The sequence below is a fragment of the Suricata suricatta genome, chromosome 16, assembly GCF_006229205.1.
Source record: "Suricata suricatta isolate VVHF042 chromosome 16, meerkat_22Aug2017_6uvM2_HiC, whole genome shotgun sequence".
Taxonomy (NCBI): domain Eukaryota; kingdom Metazoa; phylum Chordata; class Mammalia; order Carnivora; family Herpestidae; genus Suricata; species Suricata suricatta.
Genome location: NC_043715.1, coordinates 19,548,733 through 19,567,263, shown reverse-complemented (window position 1 = coordinate 19,567,263; position 18,531 = coordinate 19,548,733). Strand labels below are relative to the sequence as shown.

The 18,531-nt window shown below is 40.4% G+C and overlaps 1 long non-coding RNA gene across 13 annotated transcripts in view; it reads left to right on the top strand.

Annotated features, from left to right (window-relative positions):
* The window catches only part of LOC115280780, a 116,852-nt gene that overhangs the window by 59,224 nt on the left and 39,097 nt on the right, over positions 1–18,531 (top strand). For 10 of the 13 annotated variants that reach the window (XR_003903934.1, XR_003903935.1, XR_003903930.1 and 7 more), the window contains exons 3-5: positions 3,328–3,353; positions 4,227–4,354; positions 4,475–4,621. The exons of 1 other annotated variant lie outside the window; for it this stretch is intronic. This is a non-coding gene — a long non-coding RNA (uncharacterized LOC115280780). The remainder of the gene's footprint in view (positions 1–3,327; positions 3,354–4,226; positions 4,355–4,474; positions 4,622–18,531) is intronic. 2 more of the 13 variants (XR_003903924.1, XR_003903927.1) reach the window with 2 other exon arrangements.

Below are 18,531 nucleotides of genomic sequence, written 5' to 3'. Positions count from 1 at the left end.
TCCCTAGGGTTTCCTCCATCCGAGGAAACAAACCTTCTTCCTGCCCCACTTCCACCCCCAATATCTATGCATCACACACACACACACGCACACAGACACACACACACACGCACACAGACACACACACACATGCACACAGACACACACACATGCACACACATGCAGACACCCCTCCACACACACACAGACACACATGCATACAGACACACACACACACACACAGACACACACACAGACACACACACACGACTTCAAGCAAATCGCTTACTCATCCTAGACTTATTTATTCACTTGTGAAAGGCAAATAGCAATGCCCAGACTCTATTGTAGGTAGTAGGGGGTTATGACAGTTAAGTACAAAATGCCAAACATGGTGCCTGAGACATAGTCAGTAGTAAATTTTTTTAAAAAAAATAAGAAATATAATTCTAGGTACTTTAGTAACCTGCTGAGATTGTGCTTTCTTCATGAAGGTCTCGTGATTTCTCCAGCTGAAAATTTGTGTCCCATTCTTCAAGGGTTACTGAGTACCCTGCCAGTTCCTGGGCAGACACATTCACCATTTATTTCTTATTTGTGTGTGTGTGTGTGTGTGTGTGTGTGTGTGTGTGTGTGTGTGTCCTGGTGTCTGTATGTGCATTGTGTTTATGTCTGTGTTTCTTCTCGGACTTTTCGGTCCTTAAGTTTGCCAGTCCCAGACAGGATATGTGGCTTCGTCTCTTGCTCTCTGTGCTTGTACACAGGAAGGATTAATAATTTTGTGACAAGTTTATTTATCACCATGTGAGAGCTATTATTGTGCTCCAGGCTACTTACTGAGTTACTTTATACATGGTATTTTATTTAGTCTCCATAACAACTCTAGGAAATGGGTTTCATTAACTGCATCTTTGTAACAATGATTTATATAGTCAATCAGACCATAATGACTTGGGCCCCTCTACTGAGCAGATGAGGAAACCAGGTCTCAAAGGGCTTAAGTGACTTGCTGAATGTCACACACCTGGGGAAGTGGTGGATCTGGGCCCTAAACCAGCTGTCTGTAACTCTAATTCAGGCTCTGAAATCTAATTAACCAATTGCTCTCATGAGGAGGCCTCCAAACCAGCAGCCTTAGCATCACAAGGAAAGGTGTTAGAAATGAAAATTCTTGCCCCCACCCCCACCCCCACCCCCACCCCCACCTCACACCTGTGGCATCAGAAACCCCTGGGGTAAGTTCCAGTCTCTTTGTGTAACAAGCCTTTCAGTTTAGGTTTGAGAACTCCTGCCCTAAGCCGTCAAACCAGGCCCAGGCGGAGAAGACAGGGCCAGGAGGGTGCAGTGGTGGGGCGCAGGAGCTCTGGCTCTGGTTTGGGTTCCAAGCCAAGCTCCTCTGCGTTCTACCCATGTGCCTCCAGCTGTGTTTTGGTCATTCCTCTGTTCCAATTCCCTCATGTGTAAAGTGGCCGTAATGACAACAAACCCAGGTCACTGTGAGGATGAAAAATGTTAAATGACAAAACGTTTAACCCAGTATTTGGCACATAGTAGGGACTTGGTAAGTGCTGTTTGTCATGATTATGATTTAAACCTAAGACTACTTTCCCAACATAATTCTTCAGCCTCCAACTCAGAGTCAGAGTCTGAATTGTTGTTGTTGTTGTTGTTGTTGTTTGATAGAAGTGAAAATTCCTTGGGGTCCGCCTTGCTTGAGCTGCTGAATTTTCCTTCTTGTGCTATGTCAGTGTTCTAATGATTTCCAGTTGTTTACCCCTCTCCTGAATTGCCTACCCTTTCTTGAAGGATGCGACCTAAGTGATTTTCTTAGAGAAGAGTCTGCTTAATATAATCTCAGAAGTCAGGCTGGAATCTGTCTGCAAATTTGAGTCATGTTCCTTGGGCATGCTTAACATGTGGAAGCTTTTGTTACCTTACATGCAAGAAGAGGGGGAATTTCTCCTGGGAGGAGACACGAACATTTATTGAGCATTTACTGTGTCCCAGTTGTTCTTCCAAATGTTTTCATGTTGTCTCATGCAAGACTCAGTTTACCTGTGAGGCAGGTAGTAATACTGTCTCCTGTCACAGAGAAGTCACTTCTTGGAAGTCACACAAATAAGATTGGAATCCATGAAGTCTGACTACCAAGCAAGCATTCTTTTTTTAAAATTAATTATTTTGAGAGAGAGAGAGAGAGAGAGAGAGGTGAGCATGAGTGGGGGAAGGTCAGAGAGAGAGGAGAGAGGGAAAATCCCAAGCAGGCTCAGCACTCCCAGCATGGAGCCCAACACAGGGCTTGAACTCACAAACCATGAGATCATGACCTGAGCTGAGGTTGGACCCTTGACTGATTGAACCACCGAGGTGTCTTAAGCAAGCATTCTTTTTTAAAGAGACATTCCAGTATAATTAACATACAGTGTTATATTAGTTTCAAATGTACAATACAGTTATTGAGCAATTCTATACATTACTCAGTGCTCAACATGATAAGTAAACTCTATCCCCATCATCTATTTCACCCATCCCCCCACCCACCTTTTCTCCAGTAACCATAAGTTTGTTCTTTATTTAAGAGTCTGTTTTTTGGTTTAACTCTTTTCTTCTTTGTTTTGTTTCTTAAATGTCACATATGAGTGAAATCAGATGGTATTTGTCTTTCTCTAACTGACTTGTTTTACTTAGCATAATACCCTCTAGATCTATCAGTGTTATAGCAAATTTCAAGATTTCATCCTTTTTTTTATTTATGTATTTATTTTGAGAGAGAGAGAGAGAGAGAAGAGAGAGGTAGAAAGAGAGAGAGAACATGAGCAGGGGAGGGGCAGAGAGAGGGAGAAAGAGAGAATCCCAAGCAGGCTCTACACTGTCAGCACAGAGCACAGCATGGGATTTGAATTCACAAACCATGAGATCATGACCTGAACAGAAATCAAGAGACAGATATTTAATCAACTGAGCCACCTCATCCTTTTTTATGACTGAGTAACATTCCACTGTGGGGGTGTGTGTATGTGTATGTGTGTGACATCTTTATCCATTCATCTATCAGTGGACACTTGAATTGCTTCCGTATCTTAGTTACTGTTAACAGTGCTGCAGTAAACATAGGGGTGCATGTATCCTTTCAAATTAGTGGTTTTGTTTTCTTTGGGTAAACACCCAGTAGTCTAAGCCAGCATTCTAACTGCAACTACCTCAATGAGTTGTTGAGAGAAATAAGTAAAAATGGTGCCTGACACATGAAAGTGCTTATTAAATATTAGTTGAGCAATGAGTAATAATAATAGTAACAATATTAAAGACAATCAGCAACAGCGCTAGAGATTTTATCATTTGTTACAGGTGGGATTGAATCTCCTGAGAACCAGGTAAAGAGATCTCTGCCTAGCCCATGTGTTCAACCAGTACTTAGAGAAGACTTCTTCTCTATCTTCCCCCCTAGTGAACCACTGGTGTCATTAAGAAACAGTTAACACACATCATCTTTCTTAGCTATTTTTGCTGCCTGCCATCTGGAGTGCCTCAGCTCTCTTGGATGTGTTCACACTAAATCAGCAGACGAAAGCATTAACTAATTTCTCCATTTCAGATCTGCTCATTTGGGTTACGATGACCTTTAAAACTAGTGTCATCCACCTCATAACCATGTGCCATATGTTGGATGTCAGATAATAAAGCATATTTAAACTTAGCAGGCTCCGTAACACCTTATGGCTGACTGGCAAGTAATTAATGATTTCCTTACCAGCATCTTCTGGGCTAAGGCTGACAAGCCGTTTTGTTTGCCACTTAGTGTCCGTTTGCATTGGAACCTTTTCAAACATACTCTAGGGAGATTTCATTGTATACTGAGTTTTCCCATTCACTCTTGGCATTTGAGGCCAGGAACTTCCTCCCAAGACACGTATTGCCATGCAAAAGAATATACTAGCTGTAGATCCCTAAGTGCTAAGTGTTTTATGTGGGTTCTCATTCACTGCTCATGGCCCTCTCATAGGACAAGGGTTTCTGTACTCATTTACATTTGCTAAGCAGACAAAGAGAGTGAGGATCAAAGAGGCTGAGCAATTTACCTAGTTCATGGAAGGGTTTTGATTTGAACCTACATTGTTGACTCCAAATGCTATGACTTTATTTTCATTTATTTTACTTTTTGCTGAAGTGCAAGATATTATGTCTTCTTGTCATACTCAGGGAGTCAAGCTCTGCCCTCATTCATGTCTGAATCCCATTCTCTCCAGCCTCCTTACAGTTCAACACTTCCATCACCCCAAGGGTCCACGTGGAGACAACTGAGCAGGGAATCTGACAGTCATCTTGCCCAGGACTCCTGTTTTCTCCAACAGCCATTCATCCGCAGCCTCGACCAGTAAGCCATGGCTGGACTCCTCTGTGCACCACAAGATTTACCAGAAATCTTAAATCACACTATTTTATTGACTACATACGAGGAATAAATATGAATCAATTTACCCTTTCTGAACCTTAGATTTCTAGGGGCTATACTGATCCCAGTGAAAGTAACTTCCAGTCTTTAGAAGAAGTATTGTGAAGTGATTACCTGAGAGTGAAGGGGAACCAAGGGAAACCATGCATACACCCAGCTGCCCGGGGATTCAGATACTCTGCAGCTCAGGTGAGACCAGTAGAATTTGAATGGGTGAAGACCTGAACAGCACCATGTTCCCAGAACGTCCTACAAGTCCATGGCTTTAACTATAGAGTTAATAAGCAGGGTTAAAGGTAACAGCCCAGGCATCTGTGTTCAGTTGTAACACAGTGGTGACCTTCCAAGATAAGAGAGCAGGGGGGGAGGAAAAAGAAGGGGAGGAGGGCTAGGGATGGGCAGACCAGCCAAGCAATAATGTAATCAAAGTCAGCATATTCAAGGAGGTGGGACAACCTGGGACGTGATTCCATTATTGTTAATGCTCCATAGATTCCCTCAATGGGGAGGATGACAGTACTAGTCCCAAATTTGCTCTCAGATTAGAGCATATTATATGCCCACAGACCCAAACTAGTAGGAAAAATATGGCACATACTCTTCTGTTCTGAACTTTCCTTGACCACTTGTAAAATAAATTATATGTTGCAATGAAAGGAATATAGAAAGGAAAAAAGGAATATAGAATTAACAGTAACAGTATATGCATGAATGTGTGTGTGTGTGTGTGTGTGTGTGTGTACACATTCATATATTTTAAACAAAAGGCTTCAGAATACTTTGGTCATTTCAATGGACTTTTAGGCTATGGCTCCAGACCTCCCAGGCTATGATTTTTCACTTAATCTGTAAGAGTCTTAGAGAACTTTGAGGAACCATGATGTTGCTCACCTCCCCTTATAAACTCACTTGAAATTTTGTCAAAAAACTTTGTAGGTTTTTTTTGTTTTAGAACTTGTCACAGTTTGTATTTGTCTAGCATACTGATCTCTTTAGTTGATGGATTTTTTTCCACCTAAAGTGTAAGCTCCAGGTAAGCAGAGACATTGCCTATCTTGTACTTGGGATCACAAAGAGACCATTTTACCCAGAGTCAGCCTCATCCACTCATCCTGGAGTCCAGGTAAAGAGGGTCTGCTGTAGGTAATCTTCTCAGCTCTAAAAATGACATGGCCATGGCCATGGTCAGCAGCAAAGACATTTGGTGAGCATCAGTCAGTGTCTGGGAATAAAAGATGAAGATGAACCATCTATAGCAAGAAGAAGACTCCCAGACTGAGGTGTATCAACTTCACCTGCTTACAGTTCTTGGTTGGCTTCTCTGAAGTTTGACGTAGAAACTCAGTGGAGCAAAGCTTGCTTTAGGGAAGCTCCCTCATACCTGTAGGGAGTACTTGTGGACAGAAACAGACTGACACTAAGCATTAGTCTAAGAACCTGCTGGGATTGGAAAGAGTGTAGGGGAAGGGAAGCTTGGTCCACAGGACTTGCCTATTCCACCCTAGACCAGTTTATAAAAGTAAATGCCTACCCCACTTCCGGTGAGATCTTGCTTCTTCCCCCTAGGTTCATATGAAGTATTTAATTAAATCCAGTCATATTGAAATGTTGCATTTGAGATTCCACTTTCCACTTCTTCATTTACTTTCTGGTATAAAGATGCTCTGGGTTTTATTTAGTCAGACGTCTAACTAGAAATTGCACTTTTCAGAAAAGATAAAAAATAATGATCATCTAATTCCCTATTTTCTACAGAGCCACTTAACTTTCAAGTGCTCAGTACTAATCAATAAAGGCCTTTCATCACAAAACCCAATAAGCAAGATCAAATTCAAGGGAAATGCTCAAAAGAGAGCATGGTTGGCACCCAAACCATTTTGTGAGGTCAGAATCACTTTTCCACATGAAGCTAATTTCTACTTATGGCCCTAAGCCATGCCACCTCCTGCTCTCTGATCTCTTCCTTTCAAAAGTTGAGTCCACTGGGTGTCCTGCTGAGACTACAGGCTCTACTATGATCAGCATCTAGTGAAAATCCAAAACTGGAACTGATACCAGATACATTGTATTATCTGCTTAGTGCCCAGTTGAAGGGCTGCTTCTCATCCAGGAGAACTTGCACCCATTGGTTTAGAGAAGAAAGCAGATATGTAAAACAATGTTAAGATTCAGTCTCTGATGATGTTAAGGGAGCATTTGGACCAAGATTTTCTGGGCTTGTTTTGTACACCTCCTTCCTTTTCTCTGCCCTCTCCAGGGAAGATGAAAACATGGGGAATATGAGAAACAAAAGTGAATATGTGGACTTAACCCCAGATCTCAGTACACAAAACTCTGGTAAGCTAGATTGCAGTTCAGGGTCAAAATTAGCCTTTCCTACCACCTTAAGATCTAGGCTTTGAATATCCCCATCCTCCATTCACATAGGAAGAAAGGACAGAAGAGTGAGAGAAAAATCTGCCAACAAATGTAGACCAACCAGTTAACTGGAATGTGTTCAATGATAGTAGGAGTCAGCTATTTCTTCTGTGAAAATAGTTAACTGATATTTGGACTCAACTCTTACTTGTGTGAAGATACCATTCCTATAATACAGGTGGAACTTAATGAGTACTTGTTAATTTCTATGTGCATGTGTGAGAAAAAGAGAAATTATACATCTACAGACATATTCCTCTCATAAACTATTTTAACCCAAATTGGAAACACATTACCACAACCAAAACATTAATAACTCCTTGAGACATGTCCAAAGCACAATTTATTGTTAAAAAGAGTTTTTCTTTATTTACTTTCAGTATTGAATTTAAAAGATACTAACAAGGATTGTAGAATTTTGCTCTAAGTAAGAGAGTTTATTATCCATGGGTATCAGCAAAAATATACATTGGTAGAAAACTGTTAAAGTAAAAGTAATATCACCAAATGAACAACAGTCCACAGTTAAAAGTCAGATGTCATTATAATATTAAGAGCAATATAAATGCTTGTGGAATTGTTTTAATGTTTATTCCAAGAGAACTCTGAACTGGGTTGAGAATTCTGATACAAAATTCATAAAAATTATTAGCTCCTAGGCTACTTGGGACATTTTTATTTCTTCAAATCAGGTCTAGAAATTAAAATAAAAGAAATCACTCATGTCCAAATACTTCACTCCCAAAGGCTCTCCTTGTTCAAGAGATCAGGAACAACCAATGGCTTTGGGTTGGACTTATCCATGTGAATCCGCTCACCACTGAGCATCACAGCCCATGCTAAGGAGGCTGTGAACAGTATTTCAGTGCACTTTTAAGATGACTAAAATATTCCTGATTGAAATCTAACACAGTAACCTCACTGCTTTCCTTCTAGAACCTTAATTTATGAACCAAATAACCCACATTTCCCCAATATTGATATTTCATGAAGGAGAACTCTAGGACTCTTACCCACAAGAAGTCAAAATATGGATCCTTCTTACCTCATTAGTCTATTTACAATAGTGAAGTTACAAATTCTTTAATTATAAAGCTTCATCCCACCAGCCATCCTGCATCCACACCAGAGGACCACCAGTGGTTGCTCTTCCAACAAATAGCCATTAAATTGGATCCACATATTTGGAAAGAGTGTCACTGTTGTCTGGAGTTGGGGACTTTGTCTTGTTTGTTGAGTAGCCTCCAGGTCTTCCCATGCATCAGATGTTTATTGGTGAAAAATAAGTGAATGAACAAGTGAATTAACTTAAATTTGGTGGGAAGGTTAGAAATGCTGGAAACAGTCAATGTCCCTTTCTAAGAAAGATTTTCACATTTTATTTTGGACAAGTTTAGAGCTGGATGGCTTGGTATTGTAACTGTGGGCTAGTTTCCATCATCTACTGTAGAGAACTCTCGTTTTACCAGATCTTATTTTGACTTGAAGTGTTTCATGACAGGTTTATGACATTCATTTCCTTCTCTTGGGTGCCTGGTCCTTATATGTGTTTTCTTCAGAAGATAAATCAACATGCTAGGGCCAGACAGACAGAGCATCGGATACGTGACCATAAGAAATGGTCTTCAGCAAACAGACTATGAGGAATTGTGGCCCACCGTGGAATACCCACTCTGCCAGGTTTTAATGCTAAAAGCCACCAGAACACATAAGTAACCAGCTTTTAAAATTAAAGGAGTTTTAATTAAATGATTTCTCAGAGCCTTATTGCTGACACCATCACTTCTATTTCTAATGGATTTTGAGACTTGTTGTTCAGAAGTTAATCCTGTTAATAAGATTCGATTTTCTTTTTGCCTTAATAGTGTACTTTGAAATACTTAGGAGGAAACCAGGGCATATGTGGTGTGGTGGACTGGCGGGGTTCTGTGTGTAATCTTAGCAAATGAGACTAAGAGGAGGATGGAGATAAAAAGGGGAAAGATTGACTTCTTTGCAATTTAGAAAAGAAAATAGGCTGTTGTTTCCTTCTGTGGGTCCAGTGCAATTCTGTTTAATCTGGGATGCAAGCGTTACAGTCAGTGGCCTTTAACCTGAAAGGGACCAGCCTACTCCCTTCTAACTGTCTGCTTAATAACTGCATAAATGGCTGTACATTTGATGAAAAAGAAAAAAACAATTTCCTGGCAGAAAGCAGATCTGCCCTCTTTCCAGGTTTTCTTCTGATGAGATTTTGGTAATGAGCTTTAATATTCTTTTCTGTTTAAGACCTTTTTTTGACTACCTTAGAGATATAAAATCTATGGCTCTTACATAAAATTGAGAAATACTTTTGTTGTATGTACTCTCATTCATCATAGATATACTATTAAGAACCTACTATGTGCAGGGCACCTGGGTGGCTCAGTTAGGTAAGCAACCAACTTAGGCTCAAGTCATGATCTTGTGGTTCACAAGTTCAAGCCCCATGTCAGGCTCTGTGCTGACAGCTCAGAGCCTGGAGCCCCCTTCAGATTCTGTGTCTCCCCTTCTTTCTGCCTCTCTCTCTCTCCCCCTCTCTCTCTTTCAAAAAATAAACATTACTTTTTTTTTGAGAGAGAGAGAGAGAGAGAGAGACCGCATGAGCAGGGGAGGGTCAAAGAGAGAGGGAGATACAGAATCTGAAGATAGACTCCAGGCTCTGAGCGAGCTGTGAGCACAGAGCCCGATGTTGGGCTCAAACCCAAGAACTGCAAGATCATGACCTGAGCCAAAGTTGGACACTTAACCCACTGAGCCACCAGGCACCCCTAATTTTTTTTTAAATCTCCTATATGCAAGATAGTGGATAAAGAATTAAAAAACCAATCAGAATTTCATTTGGCTATTTGAGAACAACAGTGGACAGGGAGGGCATGTCAGGTGAGGGCCTGCTGTAAGCAAAGACACCGTGATGTCATAGGGGAGGCAGGCTTGGTGGAGGAGTCTGCGTGATCGGACGCAGTGTTCGTGAAGGGGAGTGTCTGGAAAGCAATCTGAAAGTCAATCTAGAGCAAGAAGGTAGAGCTCTTGAATGCCAGGATAAGGAAACACGGGCTCACTGTAGGCAGTGAGAACTGCTGCGTTTTGGTAGGGAGGGGAGTAGGGGAAATTTATTGTCCAGGCTAGTGCTTGAAAACACAGTGAAAGTTTTGAATTAGGGAATATTTTTCTATGCTTTAAAAATATTGTTTCCTAACTTTGCCGGAATTATAATATATCTGGTTATTGTGGATGCTCTACTGAACTGAAAACTTTTATTAATATTTGTGGTTTCATTTTATAAAATTATCATAACTGATGGATTTACGGTTCTGAAACAGTAACCAAATTTTAATAATGAAGCCATTAATACATACCTTGGCTAGAGGGGATGATATTTGTGACAATGTAATATTTGCTCTGAAAGTAGGAATCCCCAAACTAATATATTTATATCTCCATGTAAGTTGCATAAATGTCTCCCCAGCTAGCAGCACATTGTGTTGTCTTGACAATCAGAGTTCTTCCACTGATGTTGGTGCTTTCTCCCTCTTAGCAGGAAAAAAAAGGGGATGTTTAAAATATAAAAGAAATTAATTATCAAGGTGATCTTGAGAGACTTAAAAAATAATTTAAGAAGGAATTTCAATTTGAAAAGCTCACTGTTCTTGGTGCTTCTCTGCAAAGGCTTGAGCGTGTGTATGTGGGTTTCCTAAAACTCACTGCCGCATTTACATTTAAATGAAAATACAGACATACATGTTTGACAAAGACCATATACTTATGCTGCTTTAAAACCACTCTTTCGTAAAAGGAACAGAAAACATCCCGCTAAGCCAATACACCAAGATACCAATTTATTCTTAGTGGAAAAAATAGCATATTATGCGTCAGTCTAGAATATTTATTATTTATTTTCCATTTATTTTTCTATTTATTTATATTTAATTTATTCATTATTTTGCTGGACAGAAATGTATGCTAAGAATCAGCCTCCTGAAGAAATAAGTGGCTGAGGTGTGTATTCTTTTAATTACTGATAGTGAAAACTGAGAACTTTGAGGTTTGTTTTGACTAAACTCTCCTGACTGCCACCATTTTTATTTTAATGAAACTGAGACCCACTTGGTCACTTGACTTACCCTAACTGGTGCCCCAAGAGACAGTACTGGGATTTGGAATTATGTCTCTTGACTCCTCACCAGTACTCATTTTTGACATGTTTCTTGCAGATTCTTATTGGGAGAATGTCAGTGGCATCTGAAAAGGATCTTACCCATCCAAGATCTTTCTGCTTGTCGGAAGCCAACCAGTGTCCTAGGTTGGGGAAGACATGGACTGGGGGATGTGGGCAATCAGTCCTGATAAAAGAACTAATTCTGAAAAAGTCAGGGTGTGTAATTACTTCCCTAGCATGTGCTCTTTTGTTCTGAGTCTAATTATTCAAGACAGGTAATACCATAGTATCTGTATTACTATCTGTATTTATATCATGTGAGACTCGGAGACATGAGTTCCTTATCTAGTAGCACACAGCTAGTAAGGTTCTGTGCACAGGTTTGAATCGAAGTAATTCTGAAATCGAAGTCCATCATTATCTCTATGATGCTTGAGCTAACTCTTACTGCCCAAAGGACTATAGCAAGAATCCGTCTTAACAGATTTGCTAACTACCTATCCCTTTGCACATCTTGTCCCTTTGGCTTCTAAACTCCATACTGATAAAATATAACAACTGATCAAAGTATAAGAACCATGTAGGATAGTAGAAATACTTATTTCCACTTAAAGCCTCTGGGGTCTTCAACTTTAAGTATCAAAGCAAGACTTCCAAGCATGACACAATGATCTTCCTGAAATGACTGAAGCTACAATATTGGTATAAACCACTTTGGGAAACTCCCAAAGCTAAATTACTCTCCTGAGTCAAAAGGACTAACTACTCCTCTGGAGGGCCTTAATTATAGTTGAGCAACTACTTATTTTCAGTCCTTTAGGACCAAGTTCACCCAAACCCCTTATTTTTCTAAGACACAAAAATGTTTCCATGAATGTGATTTTCTCCGTTTTGCTAATTTATTAAATTTATTATTATTATTTCTCTACTTATTAAAAGAAATACAGCTGTGTACAAAACTGGTGAGGTAAACACTTGGATGGGAGAAGGTTGTTGTTTATAAACTATCTAGAACTCAGATTGTTGGATAAATGTAAATTTGCTTCCTGTTCAATGTCCTAGGGAAGGCACAGGGCAGACACAGATTCCAAGGAACTGAATTGGCATTCCAGTCCAGCCATTCGTCAGCTGCTATCTTCAGACCAAAAACTAGAGACTTGGCAGAAGTTAGTTTCAAAAGAACAGAGATCAAATGCTGAACCCAGTGCACACTTAGGGATAGATGCCTGATTGGCACTTGGAGCAAGGTTTTCCGTAGAAGAGTGAAGCTAATATGAGTTCTGGGCAATTCCTTGATGGGTTGAGGCCAAACAGGGAGAAGAGGCAGAGCTCACTCACAAAGTTTTCGCAAGCAGGCTTCTTGTCACCGGTTCTGTTTCCTTTTGAACTATCTTAAAGGCACCATTTAGCATTTAAAATTTGCTAACTGGCAGCCATTTTCAGCATTATTTCCCCCACGGTTGTAGACTCCACAGGGACAGAGAGGAAATCTGCTTTGTCCCTTGCTTTGCCCCAAACTTAGTTCATTGGTTGGCACCTGGCAGGTATGTCCTAGAGGTAATGGTTACAGTTATTACTGAAGATATTTCTATTTTCCGTATTCAGATTTCTATGATGAACTAGGATAATTTTCCAGAGTCACTGCACCCTACCATCTTGGCTTCTGTGTTTGCATTTGTTTGGCTCTTATTGTTGCTTTTCAGTTTTTACTCATTTAAAAAAATTTTTTTAATGTTTTTTATTTTTGAGAGACAGAGAGAGACAGTGTGAGCAGGACAGGGTTAGAGAGAGAGGGAGACACAGAATCTGAAGCAGGCTCTGAGTTCTGAGCTAGCTGTCAGCACAGAACCCGATGTGGGGCTCGAACCCCTGAACTGTGAGATCATGACCTGAGCCGCAGCTGGATACTTAACCAACTTAGCCACTCAGGTGCCCCATTTTTACTCATTTTTGTCTCACGTTTCTTAATTTCTACGAGCACCTGATTCTCTTTTCCTATCCTGTACGTCATCTTGCCCTCCTTGATTACCCTCATGTCCTTGCACCCAAAAAAATGCAAATATCTTAGCCTCAATTTTCTGGATGCTGGATTGCTGGGTAACTATCTAAGAAAATGTGTGTAAATTATCCAGCACACTATTCACTGGAGATGTGTTTATTCACTGCCACGCCACAAGCCTTCTGGACTATTTGTGTGCTAAGTAAATTCTTCTGATGGGATAAGAGCTGTAGTTACCCTTCCCTCATCCTGGAGAATGGGGTCGGGAGAAACAAACCTTTGGGTTACAACTTGCTGTAGAATTTTCCTGGGCTGTTTATAAAGGTAATTTCTAGAAATGAGGAGTTGCTCTGAGCACAAGGCAAAGTAGAGATGTGTACATGCTGAAGTCCACCTGAACTCATTTACAACTGAGCAAAAATGTCATTTGCTCTTAAGAACAGAAGAATGCAAAGCTGAAATTTATTTCACTGAGAAAGAGTAAAAAAAAAAACATATTTGGACAGACACAGGCATAAGCAAAACCTCATGTTCCCAGTGGCCATGACGCTATGTGATTCATAAGGTCAAATTTTACAATTACAGATTTTGCATAGGTCACTCCTTTGGCTTGGAAGATAATTCTTTCTGAGATGTGTTCTCTCTTCTACCCTAGCTCTAGGTGGCCTGTCACACTCTTTAGGTGCAACATTGCAATTCAGCAGTGTAAGAAATTCTATATTTGACCTACGCTTTGGCAGAATTAAATGTGCCTTAGCTAACTCCAAATCAAAGTTGTTTTTCCATTGCCCCTTTCTGATATTTGCCACTTGATAGGAAAATGAATGTGTAAATGACTAAACTCATCTATATGCTGCAAAATGGGCTAACCTCCCCTACCTACGTATATGAACATAAAAATAGATAGCCTTAAGAATTCATAACAAAAAAAGTGATATAAAAAGAAAGGTATGGAATCAAATTATATGAAATGTGCATGTATCAATTCAGTCCATAGTTGAATAGCTGAATGTGCTTTCTGTAAAGTAGGATTTAGCCAAACAATAAAACTTTCACTCTCCGAAATATTAGACCAGTTGTATTGTTGAAATAGGGTCTGGCCCTGACGCTGAAAAGGAAGGAGAGAGATTAAGAAAAATATGGGTAAGAGAAGATCCTAGTGGAGAGAAAACGCAAGAGTATTCATAGGCAGTGGCTCATCAGTTCATTCTTAGTGCTGCCCTCGGGTGACCTTCCTTAGTGCCTGGTGTCCTCTGTTAAGGCTCCTGTTTAGTAACCTTCATTATTCCCCAGTGGCCCAGAGGGAAGAGGCAACCTGATGACTTGGCAGTCAAGATGCTCCCCAGCCGGTCTCAGTTTTACTATTTATTATGGCCTCCCTGTCCATGTTTTATTATTCCTCCTTTCCCTCTAATATCTAGTACACATCCAATCTTTCCTGTAGCTTGGCTCCTATGGAATTGAGTTATGGGTGTCCACACAGCTTCCCTTTCTCATCCTGGTGTCTATGTTAGCCCGTCCTTAACCATCTAAATCCCACTCACCCTTCCTCCAAGGTTCAGAATCGCTCCTCTTTAGCTTAAGACCTGTCTTGCCCTGGACCCTCCCATGTGAAAGCCTGGAACACAATATGCTTTGCATGGTTGGCGAGACATACTGGCTAAAAGTTCGAGCTGTAGAGTCAGCCACATCTTGGTGACTCCTCCCTTTCTGGGAGTGACGTTGGAGTGCTGAATTATTCAGCTTAACCTCAGTTAGCATTTCTTGAATATGGAATGATAGTACTGTAAGTCTTACAACATAGTAGTGAAAATTAAAAGATAGTGTAAACAAAGACTCATGGCATATGACTAATAACAGGGTTCACAACTCCTTAACCCAGCCTGACATACTGGTTCTGAACTGAGCCTCCTTGAAATCCACTGATAATTCTGATGAGCCCATCATCAGTGTTAGCAAGCAATACATTAGTGGTTCGTGGAGCACTCCTTTAAGATACACTTTAGCAAGCATTTATCTTCGGAGATAGGATCCTATGGGAAGTTAACTGAAAAGACAGATTTCTCCACCCTCCATTTCCACTGATTGTGTGTGTGTGAGGTGGACTAGGGGAGGTCCAGGAATCTGTATTTTTAATAATCCTGCTCCTTCTGATGCAGAGGTGGAGGGAACACATTCTAACAAACAGGACCTAGCAGAGGTAATCCTTATTCTAAGATTGGGAATTCGAACACTATATTTAGGACTGTTTGTTGACATTTATACTTTTTATTTTCATACCAAGCTTTTGTATGTGTGTGTCATTGTATTGAGGTGTAATTCATATAGAAATACAAAAATGTAATTTTTGTTTATATATTTAATTATGTGTGTGTACCTGTGTCTGACCACTATTCAGATCAAGACATAGATCATTTCCATTCATTCAAAATTTTTTCTTATGTCTCTTGCCAGTAATATCCCCCCCTAGAGCTAATCAGTATCTTTACATTTATCATTATAGCCTAGTTTTACCTGTTATTTAACTTCATACAAGTGGAATAATACATTATGTATTCTCATAAATATAATGTCACCCCTGATGTTGTGACATGATATACATTTAATCTCTCAAACGTGCTCTCTCCCTTTTCCCCAGTGAAAGTTACCTTCTCCAGCAGTATTAGAATTGCTTAGAGGGACCGACCTTTCTGATTCTTGAAAACCACAGCACACAGCCTGAAAGTTCCAAGCTGACTCACTGAACAAGTTTCAGATGTGACCTTTATGAAATGATGCCTCTTCTGACACAAGCACATGTTTTCCAATCCAGGCCAGTACTTTACATTCAATCCTGAGAGTAGGCACGAAGGGGGATCCATGTCCTGGGCACCATCTATAATTAAAGATGACATTTTTCCAAACTTCAAAAATAAACAACAACCTGCTGAATGAATCAGGGCAGAGAGCACCACTGATGAAATCAGCAAAAAAGGAGCAACCCCTTTTCAAATCATATACCTCTTGAATTACATTAGTAATTTAGTGTGTCATCTGTTATTCAGCCAATTTTATAGAAATTATAGAGAGATTCATTCCTAATTAAGAATAATCTGATGGCTGGGCTTGACCCAGTTAAATTCTTATCTTTATGACATCAATCTTTTATAATGCTTCCAGAAGCCTTGGCAAAGACTCCAATTTTATAAGTAAAAATTAATTAGTTGGGACATTAAATGTGAAAGATGCTTTTATCTTTTCCCTGGTTCATGCCTTCACAACAGAATGCAATAATTAACAGTTTTATTCAAATATATAAAATGATTCCTTGAAGATTTCTAACTACTTCAAGTACTTCAAATATCAAGTGATATAATGTTCAGATATCAAAAGGCAAAGGAAAGGGAATCTTTTGGAGATATTTTATCAAGAGCGTTCTCTTTAGTAATCACTTACACTGGGGTAAAGACTAGGTGACCTGATGTGAAGTTGACTTGGTATCAAATTATACTGCCCCCAAAAGAAAATTCCAACATAATTTTTGGTGGAAGTGCTGCAGATCTGGTTAGGAAAGGCCATGCAACTCCTGACGGGCTCCCTTGGGTTACTCGCTCTTGGAACCCGCCCGCCACACTGTGATGAAGTTAAAGCCCATAGAGAGACACATGTTGAGAGAAACCAGGCCCCTGGCCGGACCCACAGTCCCAGCTAGCTTCCCAGCTAACACCACCAACTTAAAAGCCATGTGAGCAAGCTGTTTTGAAAGGAGACCCCCCTAGTCCCTTATTGAATGTACCCTGCTGAAGGCACCTAGAAATCCTGAGTGTTCACTGTCAAATGCATGACACTAAACTCTAGGCTAACAGGGTTGGGCCATTAACTTGAATTTGTCAGTTGCATCCACATTGTGATGGGTTAACTTGAGGGACCCAGCTGCTGCAAACCATTTGTGATTGAAGTCAACTGAAGAACATGCTCAGTAGGAAGTCCATGTGGGTCTTTAAATGCCAAGAGGGCAAACCCCGTTCCATCCTGACCACAGCCAGAAGGGTATGCTCAGTTTGGGGAGCCATGGTCAGGAAAGCCATGAAGAAGCTAGAGAAATCAATTACAGATGAATGGCACACCAATTATGTCCTGTGGGGAAGAGATGGTGGTGCCATTGCCATCCAGCCAGCCAGAAAGAGTGAAGTGTGGACCAAAGGTTAAGGACAACAAGCAAGAACCAGGACAAAGATTCAGTGAACATGCAAGGAAAGAACATCCACTTTGAAGCCAGATGGCCTGGCTAATCATCCTAGCTGTGTTGTTTCTGGAGAGTCCTACACACCTAGACCATAAACTCAGTTACAAAAGGAAAGAATGGGGTGCCTGGGTGGGTCAATCAGTTGAGCATCTGACTTTGGCTCAGGTCATGATCTTGTGGTTCATGAGTTCAAGTCCCACATTGGGCTCTGTGCTGACAGCCAGGAGCTTGGAGCCTGCTTTGGATTCTGTCTCCTCCTCTCTCTGCCCCTCCTCCACTCACACTTGGTCTCTCTCACTTTCTCTCTCGAAAACAAATAAAAATATTTTTTTTAAAAAAGGAAAGAAATGATCTCTACCTCCTTCATAGGCTCATAGGCACAACATTAGGATTATTGAAGATAATGTATAGAAAGACACCATGCATGGAAGACCCTCAATACTATATGCTGTTAGACTCAGGAGTTTAGACTTTGGCTTTATTTTCAATGGAACTATCCACCAATGGAATGCCTTACCTTGGAAAACAGCAAACCTCCTATCTTAGTCTTCAATCAAGGGCTGGATGATTACTCATAAGGAATATCAGAGAACACTTGGCCATCTGTGGGAGGCTGGCCACAGTGTCCTCTAACTTCCTTTTAGTCCCTCAGGGATTGAACTGACAACTTCCTTCAGAAGCTCCAACACTGTCTCCCTTACTTGTCCCTCCCCCTTTCCTAGAAGCCCAGAGTGGCCCAACTCTAAATAAGCATTAGCATTGCTTTAGCATAGGATAAATCCTCCTGAGTCCCAAGTTCCGTGACCAGCAAGCCATGCACATTCAGACTTTGAAGTTGTGCATTCGGCTCTCCACTACCCCCTCCACTACCAGTACAGAGCATCTTGGTTGAGATTTAAAATATTTTCAGAATGCATGTATGCAGAAAATGTTGTCTATCAGACAAATGTCTGTACATGAAAGGAACTATGAACATTTAATATTCTACACCAAATGTTGAAACCAAAATTCAAGGGCATTTTGTTCTTTGAATAGGAGATGTTGTCATGCCTCTTCTTCCCTCTTCTACTTTTGTGTTGAGAGTTACTGTTAAACAGGGAGCAGGAGCTATTTGTAAGGGGATTCAGTTTAAATTTCAGCTTCATGACTTACCAGCTCTGCAACCTTGAGCAAGTCATTTAACCTCTCTGAACTTGAGTCTCCATATACAAAATGAAAGTAATAGTATTTACCTCTGGGGGATGTTGCAAGAATTAAATAAGATGAAATGTGTGCTGGTG